Source organism: Zeus faber (genome assembly GCF_960531495.2).
Source record: "Zeus faber genome assembly, chromosome: 15".
In the NCBI taxonomy this organism is placed as follows: Eukaryota; Metazoa; Chordata; class Actinopteri; order Zeiformes; family Zeidae; genus Zeus; species Zeus faber.
In genome coordinates, this window is record NC_137194.1 from 18,508,891 (window position 1) to 18,525,052 (window position 16,162).

Sequence of the window (16,162 nt, forward strand, 5' to 3'; positions counted from 1 at the left end):
ACATGTAAGCCAATCTTCTATGATGACCTTCTGATCTCGGGTAAATGTTATGCTTTTGAAACGACTGCTGGCTAGCATGTGATACTAAATGCAAGATCAACTCCAAGTGTTGAGGGGCATCACACAGATCATCACCAGTCATCCGGTGCTAACAAGGCAGACACCCACAGATACTCCACTGGTGGTGATCAGCAGGGAGCAGCCAGTCTGGCGCACGGACGCACGCACACACGCACACACAAACACACACACACACACACACACACATCGAAAATCACAAGCGCACACAACATATACACAAACACACACCAGGGTACACAGCATGCCCCTTTCTTCCCTGCAGTACATGGCAGGCTTCTCCAGACAGTCAAACTGAGATAACACCATCCCTGCTTCCAACTTAAAGAGACCCTGCATTTAAAAGGCCTCCGTCTCCACTTCAATTATTAAAAAAGAAGCTGATTGGTGGTGGCCGTAATTCCAGGGACTATACCTTGCTCATATTTAAAATATCTTCCTTGCCTAATGCGCTTTCTTTCTGAACTGAAATCAAGTAGTGAAGTTTAGTTTATTGCATGTGTGTTTTTGTATGTGTTTTCTTTTTCTTTTCTTTATCCAACAAGATGTATAAATACGTGTGTGTGTGTGTATATATATATATATTTATATATATATATACACACATATACACACACACAGACACACACACACACACACTCATACATATACATACAACATGGACTAACAGCTCTTCAATTCTGTCATTTTCCTTCAATTATTTTTACCACTCTGTGAAATTACAAGGTTCTGCCATGAAGTGATGGGGCCAACAGCCAACATGGCACAGGCTGAGCAGCAAGTCCAGAAGGCAAGCATCCATATTTATAAGCATGTCACTCTGTTTGCTTTCCTAAGATTCAATTTTGCACGGCAGGAGAAGCCAAAAAGAAAAAGAAAAAAACATTCTAACAACACATAAAAACCCTCATCCTCTGCAGCCCCCAGACTAATAGTAAAAAATAATCTCTCCGAGGCCTTATTTTGTGATAAAGGGGAGGTGAAATGGAAAGAAAGTAAATTGTACGTTTGAATTGGGAAACGTTGGAGGTTGGTGGATGAGGCTAAGCTAGAGCAGATACAACTGATATACAGGTGAGCCCAAACAGCAGCATAGAACCTTGGTAATTAGGAGATTAATTCATTGCTGGGTTAATACATTACGTTAATACATGAGTATCAACCCAAGGTATATGGGGAACCCCCTGCAACGACAGGCACCACCGCATTAAAATCAGTCAGCAAATTATAAAACAGAAATCTTAGTGTGCTGTGGGGTGGTGTGGCTTGAGCAGCCACACCTGTCTTTGGTCTAGGTAATTGGGCCCAGGATCAGAGGTGGCTGTACGCCTGTTGCTCTTCAGAGAAATCCACGAGCAACAGAAAAATCACCCACCCCCACACAAACACCCCTGTTTGTGTGTCATGACGCCACTGTCATGACGTGTCCTTCTGCTCCTAGCAGATGGACAATAATAACAAACTCTCTATAAAATAATAATAATAATAATAATAATAATAATAACAACAAACCCTCTACAATAAACTGGTGCATTTGAAACATCGCTGCCTGTGTCTCTGTGTAACACCACCCAGGTGGCACGTGGCAGGCGGTACTGCCACAGTGGTGCCCGAACAGGGGCTCTCTGGCACGTGGAAGGGACACAGAAGGGCTGTCCGAAGAAGCACTGAAGCCACCAGCAGGTCAACGGGGGGCCACGGCATCAGCCCTCCCCCGACTGGCAGCAGCAGCACCCAGGATGTCCAGCGGGGGACCGAGGAAGAAGCAGCTGCAGCAGCTACCATGGGTAGCAGCCAGGCCACCCCTCCCAGCAACCGCCGCAACAACCAAGTCCGGCTACAACTCCACCAGTCAACAAAGTAGCCAAAGGTTCTAGGCACCGCAACGGAGGAAGGGAGTCTGTCGTCGCCCTGGGAGAGGGCCACCCATTGTCCGTGCTGTTCCGGGAGACCAAGTCTCCGGGAAAGAGGACTGTTTTTGTTTTGTTGGACATTTTGTTTGTTGAAGGTATGGTAACCCTGTTTCAGAGTCCAGTCTTTAATTATGTTTAGGTATGGGAACCCTGTGTCAGAGTCTGTTTTTTTTAGGGTAGGCGCCTTAGATTGGTGTTGGGAGTATGGTGGTGTGGTTTAAGCAGTCACATCTGTGTTTAGTCAAGGTAATTGGGCCTGGGATCAGAGGTGGTTGTGGGCCTATTGCTCGTCAGAGCAATCAACAAGCAGCAGGTAAATTACCCATCCCACCAAATACACGGGGAGAGCCTCCTGATAAGCGTCCATCTGCTCCAGGTTTGTTACATCTTGCCATGCACTACAATAAACCCGTGTGTTTGCAACATCTCTGCCTGTGTCTCTGTGTTGGAGGGCCCTGAAAACGCCACTCGGGTGGCGTGTGGCAGACGGAACTGCCACACTTAGTAAACTATATAAACACCTCAAACTTTACAAACCTCTATACCTACTTCAAGATTCATAAACACACAAGATAGAACTAAAAGATAACAAATGCATACACTCAAACTGGGAGAGAAATATACATATACACACACACACACACACACACAAACACGTAAGTGTGACAATGCATACGCATGACATAGCACATAAGAGCAGAGGCAAGCGCTCGAGGGATTTGGGCTGCCAGGACCCCTGTGGGGAAACGATGGCTTCCTGTTTGCAAGCCTTTCTTTAGTGAAAATGCTTAAAGCAGGCCAAACGAGAGCAGTGCTTATCCAGCAAAATTGCTGCTAGATGGAGCAGAAAGTGCACAAATTTTCTATGACACCACAGTAATGAGGTTTTATATTGACCCAGGCATAGCGAGCAGAGGAGTCCGCTGCTCCTCTTCCACCCTTTACTCAGGTGGCTCTCATCACGCTCTTTTTGGGGCCCCATGACTTAACTAACCTGGCCCTCAACACATGTCACTCAAATCTAATCATCTAGTAGCCATAAACATTATTTATATACTATTGTGAGCTGCTAAAACACAAGTTTGAGGATTTCCTCTGAAAACTGAAAATAGTTAATATAAAATGTTCAGCGAGTAGGAATGGATTTCCTTGTCATTGAAAACACAATTTCATTGACTCAAACACTCCGAAATTAAGTAAGAAAAGCAATCAGCAAATGTAACAAAGAAATGTTTCACTAGTCTATGATTTTTTCTCTATGAATTTTGCAATTTGATGGTTTTTTTTTTTCTTACTTGTAGTTCGTTCTCCAATTTCCAAAGTGAATAAATATGGATGTGAGAATGAGATGGACTGTAATTGTTGGCTTTTATTCAAAACTGTACAAACAGAAGTGTGGATGCTTTGATAACACTGCACGCTTTCCATTTGATCAGCATCTCCCAGAAGACGTCTCCTCTCCTGGAATCCTAAGTGCCTGAGGCGGTGGCCCATGATGCACGGCTCTATATCCCGGAGCACGAGCAAGTAAAGGTCAGCGCTGGATGTTTGTGAAATCCAGGAGAGGCACTGATCTCACTGTGATCTCTGAACAGTTATTGTATTCATAGCATATGTGTTCCATCTAGCGCTGTGGCCTAACACTGACATTTACAACCGAAAAACATAAAGACGTTAAGAAATGAAAGGATTGTGGGAAGGAAGTAAGAAATAAAGAAAGAAGAAGGAAAGTAAGAGGAAAAAAGATTATTTAAAAGCCATCTATCATCTGGCCATCTATCAAAGAAATGAAAGGATTGCAGAGAGAAAGAAAGAGGAAAGAGACTATTTAATAGCCTTCTATCATCTATCATCAAGAAAGAAAGAAAGAAAGAAAGAAAGGAAGAAAGAAAGAAAGAAAGAAAGAGGAATAAATATTTTTTTAATAGCCATCTATCATGACTCCATGGGCCATGCCCTCACACTGTTGAGCCTGACAGAGACATAGGGCTGGTTATGAATGTCATGTCAGCAAAGGCTTGGCTCCAAACAGACCTGGCACTCTCATTAGCAATATTTTTGTATGTCCGTCAGGGTAGCATGCGCCAAGCTATTTTAAGTAAATGCATCACCAGTGAAATTTTGCAAAGTCCGCAGTCTTCTGTTGAATTAAAAATCTGTGCTTGGATGGGAATAATTTCAGTATTAAGACGAGTGATAATTATTATCTTAAAGGGATACACACATCATTTAAATGGAGCCGAATCAGTTTTCCTAATTACCCTCCAGAAGACTTCACTCCTTAAGTGAGGCGTGATTTCGGTCATGCACTGTTCTTAAAAGACTACATTTAAGCCATTCAGTCCAGTTTTCTGTGTATTCTGTTTGAAGTGCCAAAGATTTAGCCTCTGCTTTCTGGCAAACGCAAGTCGTAAAGGCCACTCACAATGCATTAAGGCTGTTTTCTTTTTGACACACATCAAAATGTGACCTTTAAATGATTCTTGTTATCAGGGAAGCTGAACAAGAAAATCAATAGGATGCAGCTGAAGAGGAGGGATTAATGCAAGCCAAATTGGTCATTCCATTTTATTTTCATCTTCATTTGATGTGCCAGCAACAAACACCTAATCTGACCACAAAACTGCTTTAAACACTTCAAAAGAGACTCTTTTAAGGTACAAAAGTACAGGCACAACAAGCCTCTCACTTGCCAAAAAAGGTAGGTCAAGGACATGAGCTTTAACTGACAGTTAACCTTAATAATACAGGGCCTGAGTTCTTTATTCTTTTCATCACTGCTCTGGGCTTTTTTAAAAGTGAGCCTCAATGCTGCTGCTTTCAATTCACCGCAGGGAATAGAAAATCGCAAAGCTCATTGTCTATTTCACACAGTTTATGGGCCCATCAAATTACAAAAACAAATACATTAATCATCAGAACACATTGATAGATCATTAATTATTGTACCTCACTGTTGATGTCACACGTTGTTGAATCCTTTCACGGATAATCAGAGCAGTTTGGCGGAACTTTATTTAACACTGTTCATTTACAAAGCCATGTCTGGATGAGCAGGCATTGAGGCGGACAGATAAAAGACAATATTTCCTTTCAAACAATAATTCAGTAAAACATTAAAAGGGATATCTCCCAAGAAGGAATTACACTTTATTTTCGCTCATGTTGATTCCAGCACACGCCCGAGATCGGGGGGGATATTACTGCTGATATGCCAGAGCTCGACAGATAACTGTGATAACAAAGATAGCAAATCTGGGGAATGAAAAACGGCACTTCTCTTCAACAAGCAGATACATCAGTGTTTATTAAATCAATGCCAGACAGAGGAATCCGAAGGTAAAATAATGAACCACTTATAAATGATCTTTGCTTCGCTGGGCCTTACCTGATCGGGGTGCTAGGGGACCGCCAATGCGAGGTATATTAGGAGAGGTCTATTAATCCTAGTGCTTCTCATAGCTGACTATAAAAAGGGAGAGTCCTCTGTGGCCTACTAGGCGCATCCTTTAAAATTTTCCAATGGAAAAAGAGACTGTCATTGATTGTGTGTTAAAGTTTGGGTTATCTGTGTATTTTTGCCGGTACAGCGTGGCTATTTCATTATGGTGCACTTGGAAACACATTAGGCGCCTCCACTAGCTATCGTTCAGCATCCATGGCAACTCGGGAGGCCCCTGTCTCTCTCTGCAGAAATGTGCTTTTAATTGAGTGACATCTAATCAGGCAGTGAAATGCCGCGGTGGAGTTAACAAAACAGGTCAACAAGGGACAGCAACTGACAGCTGCAATAGCCATATCAGCCCTGCACCTACTGTAGCTGTGTTCAGCTGTTCAACAATACCAAAATCTGTCTGGTTTTAATGAGCATTGCAGGGTCATTGGGATTCACATGTGATTGGATGTGACGAGTGCTTGATAAGGCTACATGTGTTAACAGAGGAGCAATGTCTTTGATGTGTGGAGAGTCCAACCGATAGCATCTTAATGACGGACCAGAATCATAAATAACTTAACAAATTAATAACATAACTTAACTTATTAACATAAATATCTTATAACTTGTTACGTCTAAAATTCTTGAAAAATGGCATGATAAAACATCCAGCCACATTTAATTATTTGTAAATGACTAATATTGTGTTTTCTATAGTTTAATCCATCACGACTCTCATCATGTCCAGGGCTCAACACTTACTAAGTGGTTTCCAGGCTGGCAACCAGGCATCAGCTTTTGCCGAAACAAATGCAAATATAATAAGACCTAGGTTACATGGGCCCGTTGAGGTTGCACAGACCTTGCCGCTTCAGCGAGCACTCCCCGCGGCTCCGGGGGAGAGAGGGCGTGGGGACCCCCTGCTACCGGTGTAGGTAGCAGATGTGCTCGGCCCGGCAGATCGGTTCGCACGCGCGAGGGTGAAACAAACCCTGTGGCGCAATGAACGTGAGTGCAGGCGCACGCCGGCTGACATGCGGGTGCCGGGCACACCACTGGCCTGTCTCATCTGCACCGTCGGGGAGGTGGTGCGGCTACGTTTTGTATAGTATAATTACATACATCAGACATTTTGACCGCACGCACGGGGGGAATTTGCCCTCAAATAGAACGGAATTGAATGTTGCAAATGCGGTCTCCCCGTTCCAGAAGTGTAGGATTCATTGTTTACAAGTAAAGTACTTACACAAAAACATACAGTTTTTACGAAATTAAGTTCCATAGCAACCGGGAGACATGCATGGTATGCGGACTTGCAGGCATATTTTTTTGGGTACAGGACAATCCCTTAACTCAGTTGTGTTTAATTTTTTTGTTTTGTACATGTAGGAAACAAACAAAAATAAATAGACCTAAAATTAAAAGACAGGCACGGGAGCTGGCGCGCACCTCTGTCTGGAGGAGAAATAAGAAAAATCTACTTCAGTTTTCTGAGTTACGTTTTTCATTTTCCATACAGGTAAGAAACTAAGGAAACAAAATACACTGCTGCCTCACAGCAAGAAGGTCCTGGGTTCGATTCCCGCCTGGGGCGCTGTTGGCACCGTGCTCCGGTGGGTTATCTCCCAAATAGGAGCCTTTCTGTGCGGAGTTTGCATGTTCTCCTCGTGCTGACATGGGGTTTCCTCCCCCTCACGTCAGTAAGGACCCCCACCAAAAACATGCACAAATCGTCTGACCAGCGATGGACACTTGGTACCAGGTCCCTGGCCAAGTCAATGAATGCTGCCCACTGCTCCTGGCCTGCCCCCGGAGGAAGGACAAGCCAGGATGGGAAAAATGCAGAGGCCACATTTCACTGGCCACCACCCAAAAAGCATGTGTGTGTGTGTGTGTGTGTGTGTGTGTGTGTGTGTGTGTGTGTGTGTGTGTGTGTGTGTGTGTGTGTGTGTGTGTGTATATTTATATATATATATATATATGTATATATATGCATGTGTTGTAGTGCAGTCATGTGACAAATAAAGATTCTTCTGCTATATTGCTACATTATAATCACAAGATTTGCATATAAAGCGACAGGCAAGTGCGGTGGGTGGTAGCTCCGCTGTGCTGCTCCGGTTGCCCAGAGCAGCAAACTGCCTAGAACCGGAGCTGGGGGTCCATGTGCCTTTCCTTTTTGTTTTTGAGCACCTGCCCCTCAAAGTCTCTTTACGGGACTGGAGAGGGGAAGTGAGACCCGATCACCAGTGGTTACTTGACAGCTCTGAGCGGAGAGGGGGAGAGCCTCCGCCCCATCTCTCCCGCTCTCCCTCTTCCCTCCACTCCAGCTTCAGAACACGGTAAACTGCACTTACACCGTTTTTTCGTGGCGGATAAAAAAAAAGTCGATCGTTGATAGATGATTTTGACGCCCAAGCCTAGAAATGACGTACAGTAGTGCCGTAAAGCCTAACACACTTTCCCATGGTTTCGTACCCGAACGCAGAAGTTACGTTGTGCAAGAACAGACGTTCAGGGGGCGGGTGTGTAAAAGAGGTGTCATTCTCCATATTACAAGGCAGTGTATCATCAAAATGATTTTGAAGCTGTAATTCTAAGGTAAACAAGTTACATAGTGCTGCTTTAGATTAACTATAAGTGTAAAAATATATTTCACTATCATCTATTCTATTTTTTTAATGCTTCCTTCGAGCGTGGCGGACTACATTTGTGAGTGCTATTTTTCACCCCCTTGTGTGACTTCTGGCTTTAACTGAAATGGCATTTGTTCATTATCAGATGTTGAATCATTGCTCTAGGGGAAACCATCAACTTCCCTCAGACTAAAGGCACCCGTGCTGGTAGGGATTGTACTGACATACATCGACAGAAAGGTAAAGGAACAGTCTGTAAATCTTCAGGCTGCACTTCGGAGAATCATTGGCATTCATGATCTTTCTGGGTATGCTAACAATAATCCTCTGCTCGCCCTGTCTCTCACATCACCAGGCATAGCAAACACTCATCTTCACTGACTCTCAGGCAGTGTCAGCTTCTTCTCGCCATACAAATTTCAGGGTTGTGCCCTTCTCTGTATGAAAACTATGCGCTTAACCTTTTTCCAGCATGTTCTTTTTCATCAGCTGAAATGAATGAGATTTTTGGATGCTGCACCCAGCTGCTGGGATTGGCAAGAATGAACCACAAACACAAGGGTAAGACAGGATCACATTAAGAGCATTGCCCAAGTGACACCTTGTGAAATAAATGTTGTTAGTTTGCCCTTCTTTTGGCAGATCAGAAAAATTATAATATATTGTATCCCTGAAGATTACAACCAAAAGCAATCCTGCTCTAGGAACAACTCACTACAGAAGAAAGTTCAAGATTGTTTTGTTACACTAGGCATAACAAATGTTTCGGCACTAAAAACTGCTGTATGAATAAAATGCAACTAAAGTAAAATGTGTGTTTGTGTTCAACTTTGTGCAGCGCTGCAGAATGAACTCCTAATTGGAAGCACCTCTTATATATGCCACTGTGGGCGGAGTTTTAGTTTGTGCTACACTAACAAGTGTAAGGTGAACATATGCATTTGATATTTATCATGGTGAGTATATTTCAGGTGGAGCTTGTTATTGCTCTACAGAAAGCATTGTTTTTTAAATTTAATTTGATCGACCACAACTCTAGTACCCGAGCACATCTATTGCTGTTTTCCTGCAGGGCAAAGCTGATGATATTTGGTGGAAAAAAATGTTTGCACAAGGACAATAATGAGGTTACTAGGTTTGGAATTGCATACAATTGCATTGATTGTTATTACATTTGATAATGTGCTTCTCATTACTATGATGTTGGGCTATTTCAGCTGTCTCTCCTCCCAACTAAACGCTTTAACAGTGTAAAGAAAGAGACAAAAACCAATTAATACAAAATCCGTCAAACTAACAGAGGTCAGATCCCAAGATGCTTTCGATCACTCGCAATTTCCTGCGGTGTTATGCCACACTAGCAGTGATAGCGATAAGAGTATGCCAGTTGGTGTGCATTTGAGCACACATTCACAAATATGTATAATATACAAACCACTTAGATAACCCCGTGTGAAGGCCATGTCTCAAAATCTGTTTTCCACAGTAGACTTACCAGTTAAGGAGGAACTTGTCCCCTAAAAGGCTGACCTCATCACTCCAAACAAACAAAGGTAGAGGTGACAGGACACACAGCCTTTGTTAATATCCATGTCCACAGATTTTGCATAAGGGCAGGAGCCTTTTGCTTGTTTTTAGGTGAGTGAGGGCTGGAGAATGATGGTGCAGCAAGCATGGGGCCTGTAGGGATGAAGGAGTAGTCCTGATAGTGTTTCTGTGCACGTCCTCCTCTGTTAGTCATTACTGTGTACAGATGAGGGGTGATGTTTACTCTGCTGAGACAAGCAAGTCTACTACTCTGGGGGGCAACCTTGTGACTCTCCTCTCCCTCCTGCTGCCAGCTCTTCTAACATCCAACCCTGGCTTGCCACTCTGTTGGCAACCACCACTGGAAACACCACCACTCACTGCCTATCGTGCACCAGGACCAGGTGGGCCAGGATGAAGCCGGCAACCGTGAATAAGTTGCCACATTTTTCTGAACATATATCTGACTGGTGTTTTCCTTGCCAACCCAATGAAAGGTCATTGGGTTGGCATTGCAAGGTGCCATTGCAAATTAGGGAAGGAACTATAAAATATGTACTATTGTTTACACTATGTACTATTGCTGAAGTGTATGTTGATCCGACTATATCTTTGTCTCGCTGTTTTTTTGTTGTTGTTGTTCACATTGCTACGTTCAAATGCAAAGACTTTGCCATCCCCCAAATCGTATACATACCGCGGAAAGAGTGAGAACGAGAGAGAAAATTAAGGACAGAAAAATGAAGAGAGGCTATCTACAAAGGAGACATTGTAATCCCTAGTAATAGGGGGGAACGCAATGGAAATATGATTGGATCACATCAACTTTATGAAAAGAATTAGAAAACATAATCAGAAATGAAACATGTGTGTAAACACAAGTGATTTAATTCACATGCCACTTTAAATGCACATATCTGTATATACATAGGCATATTCCTTCAACCTATTCCATTTTATTTCAATTTATTTTTCATTGTATTTTATTCTATATATTTTTTATCTTATTCTATAAGTATTCCACTTACTGTATTACGTTTTAGGAGTCAGTTAGTCGGTCTATTAGAAAGGAATTTTCTACTTTTTATTTTATTTTATTTTTGTACTTTTTCCTAGGACTTATTGTGTGCTATCACCGGGTGCGTTGCATTACATTTCACTGCATATATGTATGGAAGTATGTATATGTATGTGACAAATAAAAATCTTGAATCTTGAATCTTGAATCTTGATTAATTTGTGTAAAGCTAATGGCTCAAGTAGGGTGGAAGTAGCAGAAGACAAAAAATCTAGTGAGAAATAATAAAAAAGGACACATGAATAAATAAGGTACAACAGTCAAAGAAAACATGTAAATCAGAAACAAACACTTATGATAACAAACAAACATTGTAAAAAAGGAGAGGAGTGAAAAAACTGAGGCAACAAATCTCTTAACAATAGGTTAACTTTAGGTAATGGAAAATGTTATGACACATAATGGCAAAAAGGAGAAAATCAATCAGAATGCATCAAATAAAAATGAAATGATTACCAAGCTTATGCAGGAGGTCAGGGGTCAGAGGTCAAGTTCAATATAAACAGGGAACCATTGTGGCGCCTGCATGGACGTCTCTGGAAGAAATAAAGCAAGGAGGTGATGTGAGAATACTTCAGTGTAAGTGCTGTATAAGTTGTACATCTCATTGACAATATGTTGCATTCAAATATTAATGGGTGACAAAAATATTACGATCAGCAATCTCCAGGAGGGAAGAAATGAAAACATTTTTCTCCAAAAAAAAATGGTATCTTCTTATGTATGAGACTTTATCTGGCTTCCAACTGAACAGACCATTTCAGTTGTTGCTTTCTTTACATGTGTTAACTTGACTAGCTATCTCACTTAGAGTGATAGGAAAGCGCCTCCCATCTCCTACCTGGGTCCTTAACAAGCAGGGTGTAAAGGCCCTACCTCTGCTCACCGTGAGGAAGGGCGCAGCAGGGAGTACAGAGGCAAAGCCAGCGCTAGTATCTAGTCTATGAGTCATCAAGAAGGCTGCGAGTAGGAAGAAATTGAAGAAATTGTGGAGAAATTGAAAAACTGTTCACATGCTTTCAGTTGCAAATTGTTTTTGTATTTGAACAAACGCAACTGTGTCCTGGGTCCAGGTAAATGGGCTCGGGATCAGGGTGTCTGTATGCCTGTTGCTCAGCAGAGCAATCAACAAGTAACAGGTAAATCACCCATCCCCACACACACAGGGAGAGCCTCTGTCATGATAAGTTTCCATCTGCTCCGGCTTGTTATATCTTGCCACTCTCTACAATAAACTGCTGTGTTTGCAACATCTCTGTGCCTGTGTCTCTGTGTTGGAAGGCCCTGAAAACTCCAGTCGGGTGGCGAGCGGAACTGCCACAGTTGCCCCTGAACAGAGACTCTCCAGCACAGGGAACAGACACAGAAGGGCCGTCTGAATACACACAGGAGCCACCAGCAGGTCAAATGGTGACCACAGCACCAGCCCTCTCCTGACTGGCAGCGAAAGCACCCAGGATGTCCAGCGGAGGAACGGGGGAGAAGTAGCCACAGCAACCACCATATGTAACCGCCTGCAGCTAGCTGCGCCGCCGAGCAGCGGCTGGCGGGACCCCCAGCAGCCCAGCAGCCAGGCCACCCCTCCAAGCAGTCCACGCAACAGCCAAGCCCCGGCTATAACTCCACCAGCCAGCACAGCAGCCCGACGTTCTGAAAGGGAGGAGGGTGTAGTCTATATCATCGCCCTGGGGGCGGGTCGCCCATGGACTGTGTTGTTCCGGGGTTCCAGGTCTCCTGGAAAGGGGACTGTTTTCCTTGGACACTTTATTTACGGTATAGGAACCCTGTTTCAGAGTCCGGTCTTTTTATATGTTTAGGTATGTTAACCCTGAGTCAGAGACCGCTATTTGAATTAGGGTTGATAAAAAAGCCACTCAGGTGGCAGGTGGCCGGCGGAACTGCAACAGCAATTAAATTCAATGCAAAAGAAAGCCCTGTTGTTACACGCTTTTAATGTTGTGTTGTAAGAAAAACAGAGGATACAATTTGCCCCCATTGTCAAGTTTGCTTGAGTCGCTTTTGGCTACACAACATACACCTTTGAAAGGTCCACTGTAAACAGGGTCAAAGTTGAAATCATTTGAACTTTGAGTGCAGTGGCTTGCTGGCAATTTGGAGCGGTGTACCACACCATGGGTAGCACTGCCGCACATGGTTTGGTGCACCGCTCCACAAGCAGTTGAGTACCACAACTCTTCCCATGCACCGATCCCTATGGTTCAGCCAACTCAAAGCAATTTTCATCATGTGCATTGTCTAAGGGTGAGTTCATGTAGGTGATGTGTTAAAAATGATTTGCCTCAGGATTTCCCATTCAGAAAACACAACTGATAAAGCACTTGGAAAACTATGACATTGGACATTGTGGCAGTGGGTTACATTAGTGTTTAGTGGCACAGCTATTCCTACTCTGAAAAGCAACAGCAGCATCTCTTTAGCATCCTTTCAGAGACCTAAACTATAAATAACATGTTTGCTCATTTAAAACCTCTCAAGAAAATTACAGTAGACAAAGTAAGACCCCAAAGTAATGCTGTATCATCACTCATGTTTTATGCTTTGAATCGTTCAACCCAGTTCCAAACCTCAAGCACAGAGACAGTTTAAGGCTTCCACACAATGGAACAAAGGGAATGCAAGTGGGATGTTTATTATGCTGTTAAGACAAAAAAAAAAACTAACATAACATCCAATCACAGATGCAACAAAGGCATTATTCACTGCCGTAAAACAACTTTGGTTTTTGACTAATTTTACTCAGAAGTAGCTATATTTAAATATCAACATTTTCAATGGAACATTTTCATTTTCACTTAATTTATTTGTGGCACATTTTTGTCTGAAGATTAAATGTCAAATAAACAATTCCATAATGATTATTTTGAGTAAGAAATATATACAATTTTACCAACTACTATAAAGGTACTCCTCACTTAATAACCTACTGTACCTGTTTAACGACCGTTCGGACTTATGACCAGCTGTCCGACCAGTCTGTATTGTGCGCTGCGTACAGTAGCGCAGCGTGCGCACGGCGTCTCAGCGTCAAGCATCTCATCGTGCATCACCGTTCTCAGTCTCAGTCTCGTTCCCGCAGTCTGCCAGTATTCACTACACTGGTGTTCGCAATGGTTATGCCCCCTTACCGTGAAATAACACGGGTCCTCACTTATTGACCAATTCACTTAGCGATCTGGTCCTAGGAATGGAACTCGGTCGTTAAGTGAGGAGTACCTGTAGTCTATTGGATGACCACAACAATTGTGCATTTTATGAGAAAAGCATGACATTTCTAACATAGTTAGTGCATACCATTAGATTAATTTTCAGATGTGGAGGAAGATCAGATTTGATCTCTGAGGACTGTGAGAGGTCCAAGATGGTCCCCAGTCCACCAGGTCTAATATTCAAACGGGTTTAATTTTGGAACCAAACAGTTTAGAAAAACATTTAAGGTGCCATTTCCAACTAAGTTGGGGGTGCCCATTCATTTGGTGATACTTTTGAGATCGCTGGAACCCAAGGACATGCATTTAGATCAACATCAAGTTCAAATTGCGTTAAAGACTTTTGGACATTCTTTTGCTATTACATTTATTTTAGCTTGGACACTGGATTGGACCAATGCAACATAGTGAAACTCTGCTTCCATTTGGACACTATAGGGATAATAATACAAAAACATAACAGAATAGACCCATGGTGCTGCTATTTTAATACTATATTAATACTAATGATGATGATAATGATAATGATAATGGTAATGATCAAAATCTAACAGTCTCCAGAACAAAAGCACAGTGCAGTGCACTTTAGTTCAGTGCACTTGAGTTCAGCTTTGGCACACTTGCACCGTCAAGTGCACCCTTTCTCGTAGTGACAGCAGATCAATTCATGATGAAATTTTGATGCTTCAGGTAGAGTGGTCCAAAGCGGCTGCCACCCAGTTGTTTCCTTTGTCGAGCCCCAGTCAGGTGGCTCTGGCATCTCTGGATCCAGGACCAATGCCTGGTTCTAACAATTGGTTTGGTAGCAAGTGTGCTTGATGTGCTGCTTGAGTGCTGCCTGGTTTGGCGAAATGTTCTTTAGAGTTCTAGACTTCTGTGTGAAGAGCTGTCTCCTGGCATCATTCACTTCTGTGCTCTCACTGGTTTGGTCGTACATCGGCACCACAAATAGCTGTAGCAGTAACATTTATCCTTCACTGACCTCACTTGGCATGCATAGGAGTTAACTGAAAGCATCATTCACCTCTGGGAAAGTCTTCTTTCCTCCTGCATCCAGGAGGTTGGAAGGTCTCACGGGTTCGTGTACAGCCGGCACACTGAAGTCCTTTGTCTCAAGGGCAGGTGGTGGCACAACTGTATAGGCTGATGGTAGAGGTGTCACTGACTTGGTGAAATAGCCACCCTGACTAATCACTAGTACACCACGATAAGTTCCGCCATGTGTGTGTGACAGATGCTGCATAAGAGAGATTCCAGTGCCATGGAAGGAATCTTTGGCAATTGCAGATCTTAGGTTGTGGTTGATGTTGTCCACAGCTACTGTAGTGAACAGTCTATGACACAACTTTGGTGGGCACACAACATTTTTCACCCTACAGTGCTGGCAGACAGCATTGGCAATGTCTGATGTGAGTTGCAACAGCCTGTCATAGGAAACACACAATCCCAGATTGACCAGTGTGTCAACCAGCCTTCTACTTAGTGTAATTGGATGGATCTTGAGGGACAGATAGAGTGGGAGTAGAGTTTCTCGGCTGCAGCTTTGATGTGCTGAGCTTTGTGAATCCACATTCCGTGGATTCTTTACGCTGCTGAACACCATTAATTGGGAGATTGCTAAGGCAGGTTTGGTGGTGGTTGTATGGACCAGCTGAGTCTGATGCTTGATGTGTGCCCCATCAAGAATCATGTTGAATAGAGCCAAGAGGAATGGTGGCACAGCCTCCTGCTGGCAGATGGCCTGGAACGACCCTTCAAAGGAGGAAGTCAAAAATTACTTTGCGCACCACCTGTGCTGCTTGCATTAAGTGCATGGCATCACTGCCATGATGACAAGTCATCATGAGGGCTGGTCCTCTCAAAACTCAGAAGTGTCTCTTCCATGTGAATGTGCCCTCAGATCAGGAAGCGCAGAAAGCAGTCTGTTTTTCAGTCTTGTGGTGTGAATCCATTTCTCTACAGTCAGACCAAGCTGCTCAAGTCCGACCTTGTACAGCTGAGGGATGTCTATCAGTTTGAACACAGGAGCACTGTCCTCATCACTATTCATGTCTTCCAAGAAGGCCACTAGCTCAGCAAAGGCTATGTCATGCAGGCAAGAATCATCTACATCATTGCATTTTGGTGCAGCCTGGCTGGCTCTGTTGTACAGTGAACGCAGACAGTCGTGATGGTACTTAACCTCAATGGCAATCATGTCTCCTGCTTCAAGCTTGGCTAGCAGAGCAGTGTCCTCAACTTCAAGGGCACACTTCCACACACTTGTA